The 15,522-nt window shown below is 34.3% G+C and overlaps 1 pseudogene; it reads right to left on the minus strand.

Annotated features, from left to right (window-relative positions):
- Positions 1-3,828: 3,828 nt before the first annotated feature.
- LOC120158741 lies at positions 3,829-15,316 on the minus strand (annotated as a pseudogene).
- Positions 15,317-15,522: the final 206 nt, after the last annotated feature.

A 15,522-nucleotide genomic window follows, 5' to 3' on the forward strand; every position in this document is an offset into this window, starting at 1 on the left:
ATTTTATTAATTGCAACATGGTGTACCGATTTTGCTATTTTCCCAATTTTATTTTATTTGGTGTTTTCCTTATTTCATGAAATGTGGTAGTGTAATACTGTAAACTTATTCCTTCTTTTGATTGATTTTTTTCCTTTTAGGATATGCTTAATTCATGCTTTCTCTCATCTATGTTTTTATGTTTACTTTTAGATTATAGCTTTAGTTTAGTCAAACTTTATTTCTATTATTGTTATTTACCTTTTATTACTTGTTTACTTTTATGTGCATTTTTGTATATTTGTTTATATATCTTTATTTATTCCTTCTTTTTCTTAGAAATTTCGTTTCTCGTAACTTTTTCGCACATTTGGGTTTTAATTTCCTTTAATTACGTGATTTGCACTTTGGGTCCTTGTATGTTTTCTTGTTCTTTTCTTTCTTAACTTAATTTCCTTATTTATAATTATTTTGCCTTTTTAGCATTTATATTAATTAGTTTGTTTGATTACTTTAAAATGTTACGTTTTCCTTTAGTATATATTTATTTCTAATGGTCTCTTTACATATATGTTAAAATATTATAGTACTAATATAAGCCATATATTCATATCATTCGGATTCAAAATTGGTGTGTGCACTATACGTATATTCATAACTATTATATATTTAATATGTGAGGCTTTTCCAAAAAGATTTGTAAATATTTTTTCATATATTATATTATATTTTACATATACATATGTATTTTCTCACTTAATAGATATTTTTCTTTCGTATACTAAACTTTATAATATGATTTTTTACGATATGATATTTAAATGTGAATATGTATGTATTTATTAAAAGACTAGATGTCGTCATCTTTTCTAAACTTGGGTAAATTTACTTTTTTTTTTTGTGTGGGACGAGAATGAATCGAGGGAAATTTCTGTTGTCTTAGACGTTAGACAAGTTAAATTATTTCGACTTCAGTTTTGTTTCACATCAAATACCAATTATTATTTTCATAAAAAGATTATTTAAATATAATTTGATTTGTCCAAGATGTTAGGCCAATTATATTTTTCTTTTGATTTTGTTGTTATATGTATTAAAAGCTATCCTATATTTCTAGATGTTACACAAAATCATAAATGCCTTACTTGGGCACGAAGTTGCCTCTTTAAACCATTCCAAGTATCCTAATGAGGCCCCCAAGTGTTCTTAATGTCTTATGTATAAAGTAAGGGATCATAATAGGTCCTTAAACATGCTAAAAACACCAATTTCGTGAATCTACCATGAATACTCATTTATGCTTCACGACTCAAACTCTCTAGCTAGATGCATTCTAATGATTCATCAATGGTGCGAAAAAGTTTTAAATGTGTTACCTTAATTTCCTAGCTACTGGAAACTCTCCCAAATCAACCAAGGGTTAATTTCTCCTTTCCTCTTGCCTTGGAATTTTCTCCTACCTCTTTCACTAAACAAAGATTATGGAAATGGGTTATTAACTTCTATGGTTCTAATCACTCCAAAAACAGGTTGAAACTCTTGAATATCTAAATCCCCACTAAAACCCACATTTGATTTCTATGACCAAACCTTGATCTTTAAAACTTGAATGAAAGCCTAAAAGATGAGATTTTTACTTCTTACTTTGAAATTTCGTACTAGGCTTGGAAGACTATCAAGTTCTCACCTTTACACTTGCTTGGGGTCAAAATACAAAGGAAATGGAGAAAATGGAAGGAGGGGACGAGGAATGATGAAAATAAGGGAGTGGGTAAGGCAATTGAATCATCACCCATTAAAGCTATTAGCTTATTTTGAAAAGGAGGGCACAATTGATCTATTAGTCCTCCAAATTTTACTTGAACAAAGAAATGGTCCTAACCTCTACCATTTGGGCCTAACACAAGCCCACTATATATTCCTATCTTGGTCCAAACATTCTATAGGTTTATTTGGCTCATTTTAATTTTCTCGGGTTAGCCCAAAACACTTAACTCGGGATTCAAAGCATTACAGGTTAATAGAAATTTTGAACACCCTTAGGGTTAACTACATGACTGATCACTTTTGTTTATGTTTTGTCTACTTTTTCTTACTGATTTCAAAAAAAAATTATATACAGTTACTTTCGTTTTTATTTAATTAAGACGTGGTTAATGAGGATTAATTAGCGTTAGATTCTTAAAATATTGTTAACGTGACATACTGAATATATATTACACAAATAGACACTAATATTTAAGTAATTTTTCATTTTTTCCACTAAACTTTCAAGAACCCTAATCAAATTCCCGATACTCCCAGCTCTAACAAAAAATCCTTTACACAAATCAAACCCCGAGATGTATTAAGTTGTTTCAAACTCTTTTAACAGAAAAAAAACTACTTGTTTTGCCTATTATTTACCAGAATGTATTAAGTTGTTAGCAAGTTTTCTTAATACTGTTCTTTATATTAATAGAAGCAGTATCACTCTTTTCATTCAGACAAGACATCAGACGGCTAGTTAGAGCAAAAGCTTGTGTTGTTTTTATGGTTGTTATTTAACCAGAATCATCCTTAACGAATTCCATTCATTTTTTTCTCCATTTAAGACTTCGAAATCTTCTCTTGGGGTTAACCTGGTAGAGCTGGTGTTGTTTCGTATATCATGTACTGAATTTTAAAAGAAACAAATACATAGAACTTGCAATGTATAGCTTAATTTCAACAGAGCATTCGTCCCCCACCACTTCACTTTTTTGTTTACCGTTGCTCGGCCGCCGGCAGCATTAGCTCGGGTTTCTTCCGCTGGGTAAGAGGCAACAAAACGAGCCTCGGTTCGCTTCCGTTGATTACAAAAAAGGAAATGGTGAAGGACAGAGAACCAAGAAGAGAGGCCATCACACCGTCGACGTCATCATGCGACTCGGAAATGGAAGATTTGGAACGCATGTCCTTGGTGCCGTTGCCATTGATGAAGAACAACAACAAGGGATATTTATCGAAGCAGTTATCGATGGTCCAGACGTACCGGGACATTGAAGGATATTTAGTTAGAGCTGGGATTATTGGGAATTAGATTAGAGTTGTTGAAAGTTTAGTAAAAAAATTAAAATTTACTTAAATATTAATCTTTATTTTTATATTTTATTTTTTTAATTTTATATATTCTGCATGTTACATTACTAATCTATTAAAAATTTAATGACAATTAATTTTTAATGTTTACATCTTAACTAAATAAAAACGAAAGTTATCACATATTATATTTTTTTAAATGAGTAAGAAAAAAAATAGATAAAAAATAAATGAAAGTAATCAATTCTATAGTTAACTCTGAAAATAATTAAACTTAAAAAATCAAAGAATTGAAGAAGCGAGGAAGAAAATTTTCTTCGCACAATAGACTTGCTATCTAATTCATTGAATAAATTAATATTACGTAGTTAAAAATCAGTGAATAAAAAAATGTAAAACTAGATATGAAAGATATATTTCTTTCATTTTAACTAAAATTTTAATGTTTGAAAGAGTTATTTTGTAATAAGTCGTTTACAATATTTGATTTGAATTATTTAACAACCAATATGTACATTATTTAGATTAATTAATTAATAAATCAAATATTAATAGTTACCAAGAAAAGAATTTCTCTTTTTTTAAAAAAAAAAATTTAATGAATACATTGGGATTTATTTGCAGAAAACAATGTACCTGTAATACTTCAAACAACGTGGCCTTACCTCTCAAAATGAAAGAATTTCAATATTTGAAAAAGAAAATCTCTTAAATTTTCTGAAATATACCCAAAACTGCAAATGGAAAATGTTGACGCCTATTTCTTGATTCTAACAATCAACTTTGAGATCAACTCCTTGCGATGGTCACAGCGGCTACGGCTCTATTTTCTCTGTTCATCTTCTCCAATTCTACCACTCCATTTTCAAGCATATTCGCGGCTCTCAACAGCTTCAACTTTTGTTTTTCTTCCTCGTACAACTCAGCTTCCGAATTTGAGACCTTGTTCGATGACCCCTTGTTTTCCTTATCCATTTCTTCAGCCAATAAATCCACATTACTCTTCAGCTGTTGTTTTCTGTTTTTGTTAGTAGAAACAAGCTCGCTTGCGAATTTCAAAATGCGGGACGCAGGATTTTCATAGACTTGTAAACAACTCACCATGGAACTCGGACGAGTAACTGCATCGTCCTTTAGCTTACCTAACTCAGCTTCACAAGTGGCAAGCTTTTGTTTTAGAGCCTCATTTTCTTGCTCTAGCCTCTCTTTTATGTTCCAATAACTCTCTTTGTTGTCGTAATGTGTTTTTTCAGCAACCGCGATCCTGAGGCTCAAAAGACTAATGTTATCATCAACTTTCTACAGAAATCTTGTGCCAAATCCTCCATCTTTCTTTTTAGAATATGGTAAGTATGCTTGTTTACCTTAGACAATTGTTTTACAAGTTTACAATTGTTAGTACTTGTTAGACAAAATGATTAATCCGAGATAAAAATAATAATAATTATATAATCGAACGAAGTAAAATAAATAAAACTTAAAGTAGAGGCAAGAAATTGGTTTACTCATATTTAGACATTGAATGAGATGAGTAGAGTATGATAAACCGAAGAAGGATTTTTGTTGAGGCATGTATGAACAATTTCCTTAAGACAGATTCGTCCTCTCCTAGGTGCTTTGAGTAACGTTGGACGTCGGTCTCCCAGGATACAACAACAAACGATCACAATAGTAAGCACAACCATAGTGATCAGTCGAACACAATCTTGCCTTTCTCTATCACCGGAAAGAACGAATTTGGAAGAAATTTTCTAAGTGTTTTTTCTATTCCAAAGTTCTAAACTTGTGTAACTTGTAGCTTGTGTTGTGTTATTTTTTAGAATTGTGCCTTAACTAGCCTATATATAGAGGAGGAAATGGATTAAAGGGTTAAGACCTTTCGATGAAATGACTTAATCTTTCAATTAAATGACTTATCCTTTTGATGAAAAGTGTTTAACCTTTTCATGAAAGGATTTAATCTTTTCATGAAGAGAATTGTTGAATAAGTATGATTGAATGGAAGCAACTTTAAACCAACAATTAAGTCCATTCATCAAGTGATGTGACTTATTATTAATTAGCTATAAATAGCATCAATTCATTCAATAATTTTTCCAACAAACCCCCACATGAATGAACTTGATGGTTCAAACATTGACTCGATATGGTGATAGATTCTACGTTCGATATTTGCATAGGATAGGTAGACTCCCCCTTTGAACCTTTCCTTGTGAAAATATGTTTACCTTACTGGCTATCTAGTAGACGTGATGTCCTTGAACTGTCCTGCTGTTAGTGTAAGCGATGACATACATCACACAAATATCTCACTGACAAGAATTTTGTTCTCATGGTTATGTCCATTTAGTCATGGACATCTCTTGGTTTTGTAAGAGTTTAGAGAAATATACCCTAATAGTCTCTTTGAAGCGGCTCCACTTCACTTTCACATAGGTCACTTATTTTGTTCGGCTCACCGAAACACATAGTGGTCATTAAAAGCATTGTCTAACCTTTTCCACATTTTAGTCATTATTTTCATCATAGGAATGAACTTGGGATAAGAACCCCCACAGTGACCTTACAAAACCTATGCAAGTAGGTTGTACCATTGAACTTAGATCTTGGGATCTCCAGTCAACTAAGTTTGGTTTTCCTTCACATAGCGCCTTTAATATTAATGGGCTTTAGTCACATTCCTTTCGATGTTTATCAACTTGATCTCGATTCAACTCATTGTTTAGTGGATCCACAATGTTATCTTTTGATCTTACAAAATCAATATAGATAACTCTAGTTGAGATCAATTGTTTAATGATATTATGTCGACAACGTATGTGTCTCGACTTACCATTATACTTATACAAGGCACCCCCACACTTTGATGTAGTTGTAGGAAAATTTTCTACATTTTCATAACTCATATGGTGTCTCACCTATTTTCTTGTAAGTTACCTTATTTAAAGGTAATTTGCTAATAAAATAGCTTCATCCACATGTTCTGTGACAACTCAGAACATGGCCAAATATTATTCATAATTCTTTAGCAATCTTATGGATACTATACAGTTCATATGGTGTATATGACAATCCATTTGAGATGTAATTCCGACATAGAAACTTAGAATGCTTTCAAGCTTTAATGACAACAATGTCTATCTAATCATCTCTATTTAACCATATTCAGCATGATTAAATATAACATCTTATGTTGCTATGTCTTGAAATTCTATCCATGAATTTCACATGCTTCTCGTTGGCTCAAAACCACTGACATCGTTGAATTTTATTCAAAGTATGAATAGGAATCAACATTTCACATCACGAGCTAGGTGAATCAGTGGGGTTACCATTGTTTCGTTGAACCAGAATTTGTAAATATTCCAACAATAAATTGAAAGTTAATTCAATTTATTTGACCATTTGTTTCTGTTGAACAACAAAATTTAATAAGAAATTAAAATTCTAAAACAAAATTTGTAACAATGTTGTTACCTCCAAACAATTTATGTTATCAACAGTAAATCAAATAAATTTTGTTGAACAACAGGATTAAAATCCTGAAACAAAATTATAGGCCCGATTTCTGTTCACAAACATATCATAATTTCGTTCGGTACCTTATTTATCACAATGAATTTTAGTCAAAACTAAAATCCAACAATTGAGTTATTTCTGTTAAACGGCGGAAATTTAGTAAAACTAAAACCCGAAACAAAAATTCACAATCAACAATATTTTGTTGAATTCGTTAAATGTCAGAATTTAAAACTAAAATCCGAAACAAACCAACTTTTGTTGGACAATAGGATTAAAACCCAAAACAGAACCAATTTATGTTAAACGACGAGAATTTAATAAATTAATTCTCGAAACAGAAAGGGAATAGAAAACAGGCCATGCAACAGGGGTGAGGGACAGAGAGATTGCAAGGCATGAAAGTTCCACATCATAAAATGCTATATAAAAGAAGCAATATAAATTAATAAAATGGCATGACAGGAACCTAAAGGTGATTACAGTTTCATGTAAAAGATACTACTTACCATCTTCATTCTGAGCATTGGAGACATCATCAGAAATTTTGCCTAAATGAAAAACAAGCTCCAAATAGTCAGCATGATTAGCAAAAAATCCGTTTAATCAGACTATTAAAAATAAATAAATAAATAACCATGAATTAAGGCATCTTAAAACGGTTAAAGTCTATTAAAAGTCTTTGTACTATACCTAAAAGTTCATTTTAGTCCCTCTACTATAAACATGTACATTTAAGTTCTTGTACGTTGAAAAGTGAATATCTTGGTCCAAATTTTTAAAGTTATTGTTATTTAGCTTAAATTTTTAAAGTTATTGTTATTTAGCTTAAATATTTTGGTTTAAACACCCTTAAGTCCCTATCAATTTTGAAATTGAGCAAATTGATCCCTCTTGAAAAAAGGAGAGTAATTTATTCAATGTACATTTTGAAAGTGACTAAATAAGAATGATCCATGATGGTGTTGACCTTTTCGTTAGTACATGACACATGCTCAACTCTGATTGGATTGTTTTTAAAATAAAATAAAAACTGAAAATTTTATATAACTTCATAATATTTTTTTCATAATTTTGAACATTTTATTGAAATTTTAAATATTTTTCTCTGATATTTTATCATTTTTTCAATTGAGCCCTTACTTCCACTTCGAATCTAAAAATTGTAAGAAAATTCAATGTTCACTTTTCAATTAAACCATTTTTTATTTTTCGGGTTGTACTTATAATAATGTTATTGTAAGTGAAGACAGCGGAGTTTGGAGTCAGAATATGAAATGATTTTGCATTTAGCGTTTAAAAAGTTTATGTAAAAGTTCACAAAAAATGTTTTGAGAGATTAATTTGCTTGAGTTCAAAATTGAGAGGGACCTAAAGAGAGTTTAAACTAAAATATTTTAGCCAACTAACAATGACTATAATGTTTGGGATCAAAATGTTAACTTTTCAAACATTTAGGGATTAAAATGTTCTATTTTGTAGTAGATGGACTAAAATGAACTTTTCCGTATAGTACAAAGACAAATGTTCCTTTCTTTAGGTATAGTACAAAGAGACTAAGATAAATTTTCAGGTATAGTACAAAGACTTCTAATAGACTAACCTTTTGAGAACAAAATCACAGCATTTTCTCAGTTGAAAAAGAATATCGCAATGGCACAAAAAGAGACTTGTCACAATAGAAGGCATTACTATTTATTTCACTAGGTCGATTGGTATCACATGGTTAGCTAATCGCTTTGACCATAATCCGAGGTGTCCATATGGGAGTGTCTTGGAGAAAGGGACAAGAGAGAATAGAAACACGAGACACTACAAATAGGAATCAATTACAAGGAAAAAAATACTCTCAATACTAACTACTCAGAGACTAAATGCTACTAACATGGACTAGAGCAAAAATGGCATTTTGAGACAATAGCTGAGAAACTTATGAAGTCCTTCAGTTGTAGGTAAGCAACACATGGAAGAAATAAGCCTACAAAGAATTAAGTGCCTAAAAAAGCAATCACTTTCACCCTTGGGTATGCAAACTTTGGTTCTCTGATCCTAACTTATTCACTTGATCCCATCAATAGAATTCAGATTAACTCGAAAGAAACTTACCATTCTCATGCACATGAGTGGAAGCAACCTTCAACGGAGATGCCTTCTCGGAAGAAGTTCTTGAAGGCCAACTTTCTATGGGACGAATGACCAGAGCCCTTGGATTTTCCCTAGGCATAAAAACAGCATCAGCCTTTGGTGTGCTGGGTGTATCTTCATCATCATTGAAAAATGAAACCTGCGTATATTGATTAACAAATAAAATAAACACATGCTCGAATTGTAAACTCATATGGCAATCAATTGAATAATAGTTCAAATCAGAGGATTAGAGTTACTAATTTTATGAGAGGTAGGACCCTCACCTTTGGGTTGTTACTATTAGGGTGATATTTCCTTGCCGGAAAACTAATCCGCCTTTGCGAATGGTACCGAGAAGTCAATAAGGGAGATATTCTAACAGGGGGAGGTTTGTGCACCACCTGATAGTAATCGGCAGTCAACCAATGAATACTATTATATTTTTAATTTAAAACAAAATCATTGGTATCTTGAAGAGAGAACTAATGATCTACAACAAGTGAACAGATCAACAACTCAAACTTGAAAAACCAGAGCGAGGTCAGAAAGTTACAGGCATACTGGATTCCATACTGAACAGATGGTGCACTCCCAGCCCGACCAATAGACATTTGAGGCATTGCAGGGAGTGTTCCATAAGGGTTTATAATAGTCCCTGATTGTACTACAGAAGCACTAGGGATAGCAGACCTGTCAAACAGGAGCATGCAGGATTAGGCTGCATAATAAATCACATTACTTGTATAAACATGGAGAAAAGTTATTTAGGCACACGTTTTCATAGACATGTGTAAATGTAAAAAAAAAGAATGTACATATATATATAAATGCCAGTGAAAACAGAAGAAAAATCTCAAGGATATTACACATACGATAGGCCAATATTTTTTTTTAGATAATTGCACTTTGATACCATTAATATTAGATTTATTTACATCTATAACCCGACAATACAATTTAATTTTTTTATTAGCAACAAATCTTCAAGCTTTTTTTTTTCGAATTCATACAAAAGCACCCAGCATGACAAACGACACTCTTAAAGGAAGGCACTGATGAAGTTCGTAGATGAAGCTATCAATTGATGGGAACTTGCTTCACATCTTTCTTGGATTGTTCAGTTTTGGGGACGATTATGGAAAGCACACCATCCTTCAACTCAGCCTTTATATCATCAACTTTGGCATCATCAGGCAACACAAGGATTTTGTTATAGTATCCATGGCTCCAGGCAGACCAGGAGTCATCGTCAGAACCTCCGTCTTCTTCTTCCTTATGTTCTCCTTTTATGTTTAGAACCCCATCATCAATGGTGATCTTAACATCCTCTTTGGTTAACCCCGGCATGTCGTAACGCAGTTTGTAGCAGTCATCTTGCTCCTTCACTCGCGCCATCAACTGTGATGATATCAGGTCCAGGCTGTCGAATAACCTATTTATATTCTCAGTTGCTTGGAACAATGCATTTCCAAGGCCTGACGATAGGCCAATATTACTCTGACCAAAAATGTCTGATCCACCACCTATAGTGTCAGCAACGTCATTATAGTCAGCATCATCAGAGAAAGCTCAAACTCCGATAATAATATTCAAGATAAAGCTTCGCCTACCTGATTGTGTCTGATTAAAATTGCTAAAGCTGAAAGCACCACTGGTCTGAGCTGGCTGAAAAGGTGAAGCAAACGAGGGCTGCACAAAGAGTAGGGCACACTACAAACTTGAGAAAAACATGCATGTTTATCACATAAAGACTCGTCTATAGACCTAGAGATAGTATTATTGCAAATTAGAACAAACCAAACCCCTAAAGTCTTAATCTCATAAAATATTTTAATTTTTAAAGCTACCCTCATAAAAATATCTACTCCCTTTTTCAATTAATCATACACAAGGCTCAATATTGGACAAATTAGTTTTGATTCTCAATACAATAAAACGAGGCAGATAATTCTGCAACCTGCAACAGCATGATGAAATGCACAGAAAAAGACTACTTGGAAACAAACAGTATAGCTTCACTAGAAACTGAGACACCCACCCTACCTGTGGAAACAATAAAAATTTATTGAAAATATGAGAAAGTGAAAAATGATTGAAAATAGTGAAAAGCATGAGATAAACAGTTATTTTGTTCTTAAAAACGATATGGGTAGTTTTTTAAATAAATTTATTTTAATTAAAAAAATGATAAAAGACCTAAACAGTCTTATAACTATATTATCTTTTATTTTATAAACTGGGTATTTGTAATTTTCTTGACTGAGTTGATGTAACTCAACTTGTGACTCGTAGCCATGGCTTTTATAATTTTGAGCGTTCAGACCCCAAAACATCCGGTATTGTATTGCCATGGTGTTTGAGCTCAGTTTACCCCTGGGATTTTGTTTTCGTCCCAGAAAAAGGGATGGGAGCATATCTTGGTGGATGGTGGTTCACACAACCGTGCCGAGAGCTGTGGGAGGTTCACACAGGCGTGCCGAGATCCACAGGTGTGTGAGCACTTGGGCACACGTGTGAAACACCCTCCTCCAAGAGGCGCTCATGTGCCCTCTTCAGGAACTGGGGACAAAATCTCAAAGCTAAACCAAACACAAACAACCTAAGAATACAATCTGGACGTGTTGGGGCATAGTTACATAAATCGCTCAATAGCCCACGATCTACGTACTGTACGTTGCGATCCAAAACGCGGTACGAACGCGTTCCACCTCACGAATCTCGTTTCAGTTTGTCCGTTTCAATTCGCGGTTCGTTCCCGTACCGGAACAGTAAAATTAGTGTACCAAAAACCCATAGCGAAAATAATAGAAGCATAAACCCCATGAAAACAAATCAAAGAAAGAAAAAACCCACCACAACAAACCAAATAAAACAAAAACCCTCACAGCAGAAGCAAAGGAATCAAAAACCCATCACAACAAAAACAAAGAAGCAAATATAAGGGTAAGGATTCAGTAGGAGAAGAGGCGGTAACGAAGACGGTGGAAAGGCCGATCTTATCAGTCGACGGTAGAGTCGACAATTTTTTTGATAAGTAATTTGGTAAAGGAAAAGAAAGGAAGATGGACTGCCATTTTAGAGAAGGAAAAGAAAGGAAGAAGAGGAAGCGTTGAAGTGTGAGAAGAAAAAAAAGTAAAGTTAATATTTTAAAAACCCAAGCAAAGACCAACTCTTTTTACTGTCGTATTTTTACTGTTTAAGATATTGGTTTAATTATAAATTTAGTCCTTCAACTTTGAAGTTATTGAATGAAATCTATAGTATTGAAGTTACTCTAAGATATTTGAAGTCTTGAAGTTACTTATAAAATTTGATGTACAAAAATAACAACCTAAGAAACTGGTACATCGTACCAGTTTATATGATACATCGTACCGGACCGATCCGAAATGAGTCTACCCCTCGTACCGAATTTTAGGGACCTAACGAATTGCGATCCCGTTCCACGTTCCCGTACCGGAACGTACCGCGATCCATGTGACTATGGTTGGGGGCTCTGAAATCCCTCAACAATAGTAGTATTGGTACTATAACCAAATAATATGAGCTAAGGATCATAAACATGATGAAAAAGGGCAACAATAAAGATTTCACAAGTTACAGTTGTTCCAAAGGAAGCTGAGTTGCTAGGAGCCATGGCTGGAGAGCTTGAAAAGATATTCCCACTAAATCCCGTGGAAGGTGTGTTGAAAATGCTTGTTTGACCGAAATTAGTAGTATTCTGTCCAAAGGTAGAGGTCATCTGGCCAAAAGCATTGACTGTCTGCCCAATTGCAGGGGAAGAACTGAACAAAGGTTATGTCTGACTGTTGCCAAAATTTAAGCCAGTGCCAAATGCTTAAGTAGTTGCAGGAGTTGCACCAGCACCAAAAATGGATGGCAAAGATGAAAATGGAGTGACAGACGAACCAAAGAGAGATGAACCGGTTCCAAATGTAGGACTGGGTGATGAACTAAATAATGAAGTTGATGAAGTTTGGCCAAAAAGGCTTGATGATGTTGATTGAAAAGGATTTGATGTAGTAGTCGAGGTTGCAAAACCTGAACTACTGAAGGATGGAGGTTTTATACTAAATGGATTGGTACTTGCGCAGGAGAAAGGATTTGCAGATGTTTGGGCAAATGTTGAAGAACCAAAAGGACTTGTAGATGCAGATGACACCCCAAACCCAATCCCTCCAGTAGGATGAGCAGCTATCTGCGGTCCACCTGATATTTCACATTAGTACAGAAAGGTAGTGAATGTCAAACAGCAGAAAAGGAATTACTAACTTTGTGGGTATTACAGTATTTTACAATGGTACCATTATCTCCTAATTGATAATCCTCCCATCTCAGCTCCTCGTGACTTTTATCTTTGTAAACAGGCATAGCTGATATTGACAATAACTTTGCACCTGGCTGCCCGCTCCCGCTATCTGAATCAGTTGTAGGTGTGTAAGGAGCTACTCGACTTCCCCCTCGTTGACCACCAAACGGTGACTGGACAAGGCTAGAGCTTCCAAATGCCGGGACAGAAGATTGGGTTCCTGCATGAGAACTCAAATTTTAATTGTTTGTGTGCATGTATGTGTGTAAAAGTCAACTGGCACTAACAATGAGGAAGGCCTATCAAACTATATATTTTTGCCTAAACCGTACAAATAATTTCGAAGTCCGTAGTGGATCATGCAGATTGATTACTAACCAAACGGAGAACTCTGGGATCCAAATGATGTTGTTCCATGTGGACTACTACCGAATGCTGGTGTTGATTGACCAAAGGCTGGGATAAACCCAAAGCTGAATATGGAGTAGAAGATGCTCCGAAAGCAGGAGTGCTTGAACCCCCAAAAGAAGAACCTGAAGCTCCAAAAGCAGGTGAGCTTGACGCCCCAAATGTGCCTCCAGTTCCAAAGACCGGGGCACTAGACACGCCAAATCCTGTTCCAGTGCTCCCAAATGCTGGACTTCCAGTTGAACCAAAAGCAGGGGTGCTTGTGGCACTTGTGGCACCAAACGCAGGAGTGCTTGTGGCACCCAAGGCAGGGGTGCTTGTGGCAGCAAAAGCCGGGTGCTAGTGGTACCAAAGGCAGGACTGGAACCAAACGCAGACTGAGATGAACCAAAAGGTGTGGAGGAACCAAATATACCACTACCAAATGCAGGTTGAGATTGCTGATTTGTGCTTCCAAAAGGACTTGATTGAGTGGGAGTAGACCCAAAGCCAAATGCAGGCTTCTGACCAAACATAGAAGCTCCTATACAAAACAGAGTCAAAAGACACCAGTTTACCCAAGAGCTAATGATCTAAAGTCACTGATAACCAGAAATTAGCGGCTTAATTGTTTTTGAATAATAACGAGAGCTCCACATGAAAGATAGTTCTCCTTCATGATCATGTTTAAGTGCTTAATGAAGAATGAAGTAATTTGAAGAAAAAAAACTCTTTCTCATGAACACTAAATTTTCCATCCCCATAAAATAAAAGTACAACTAACTGTAATGTGGATATAAATTTGCATGATAACTATTAGAATGCTATGATTAAAGCATCACAAAATACCAATGATCTACGCATTACTCTAAAGAGTATAAATTCTTATAGGTACACATTACTCTAAAGTAAAGCGTATAAACGCATATAGGTAACTAAACAAACCTAACAAAAAAGGTTAGTGTTAACTCTTCGTTGAGCATAACGATTGAATTCTAGAATTTACACATTATGTCAATTGCAATCGTATTATTTGATATAATTAACAGGAGGAATATGAAATTATCCAAATGAAGGATAACTAAATCATAATGATATCCAGGGAAAACATGCACACACTTACCACCAAAAGATGATGATGAACTGCCGAAAGCAGGTGTAGAAGAACCAAAAGCTGGAGATGATGAGGCACCGAAGGCAGTTGTTGAGGAGATGGGAGAAGAAGATTGGGCTGCACCGAACACTCCAGTAGAAGTACCCCCAAATAATGAAACCCCTGTTTGGGAACCAAAAGGATTTGGACTACCAAAGGAAGGTTTAGGTGCAAAGGGATTGCTACTTGCATTGCTGGTCTGGCCAAAAACAGATTGGGATGCAATTGGGCTACTTGATGATTGCCCAAAAGCTGTTTGAAGAGTTTCTAACAATTAACTTAATGGTACAAAAAATCATAATTAAAACAAATTTATTCTCAAAAAGGATAAAGTGTAACAGAGGAACAGAAAATTATCAAGGCACACACTTTTAGTGTGACAAGTGCAGTAGCATACTAGCATTTAAGGAAAGCCGCCAAAATACAATAACAATAATAATAATAACTTAAAAAAATACGTGTTGGTGGGTATAAAAAAAGGAAGAAGAATAAGAAGATAATCTATGCATATCATGGATATATGACATATAAATGCGTTTATAAAAGTTACTCGCAGGGGCTTCTGCTTTTAAAAAGGAAACGAATCAATTATGCATTCATCGGAACGACATCTCAAACTACAAAATCAGGATATGATTTCAACCATAAAGAGTGGAAAGGTAAGAGAAAGTCTAACGGTTAGATGCACCAAACATCTTTTTCTATGCAGTTCTTCACTCCACAGGACCTTGATCTTAAAATAAGAACATAAAATGAAGCAGAAAACGGATTAACCAAACACGGAAACTAGAATAAGAAACGAAACAAATAAATTAAAATTAAATCCATGCGAAAAATTAAACTAATAATACGGAAATAAATTAAATGCGGAAAACTAAAATCGGATCCATTTTCCGATCAAAAGAATCATTCCTTTAGTAGCGATCGAAACGTTCATAAAATTAGTTCTACTAATTCAGTCACTTAAAACTAAATAAGAAAAACAGGC

The sequence above is a fragment of the Hibiscus syriacus genome, unplaced genomic scaffold (assembly GCF_006381635.1).
Source record: "Hibiscus syriacus cultivar Baekdansim isolate YM2019G1 unplaced genomic scaffold, ASM638163v2 tig00111330_pilon, whole genome shotgun sequence".
Taxonomy (NCBI): domain Eukaryota; kingdom Viridiplantae; phylum Streptophyta; class Magnoliopsida; order Malvales; family Malvaceae; genus Hibiscus; species Hibiscus syriacus.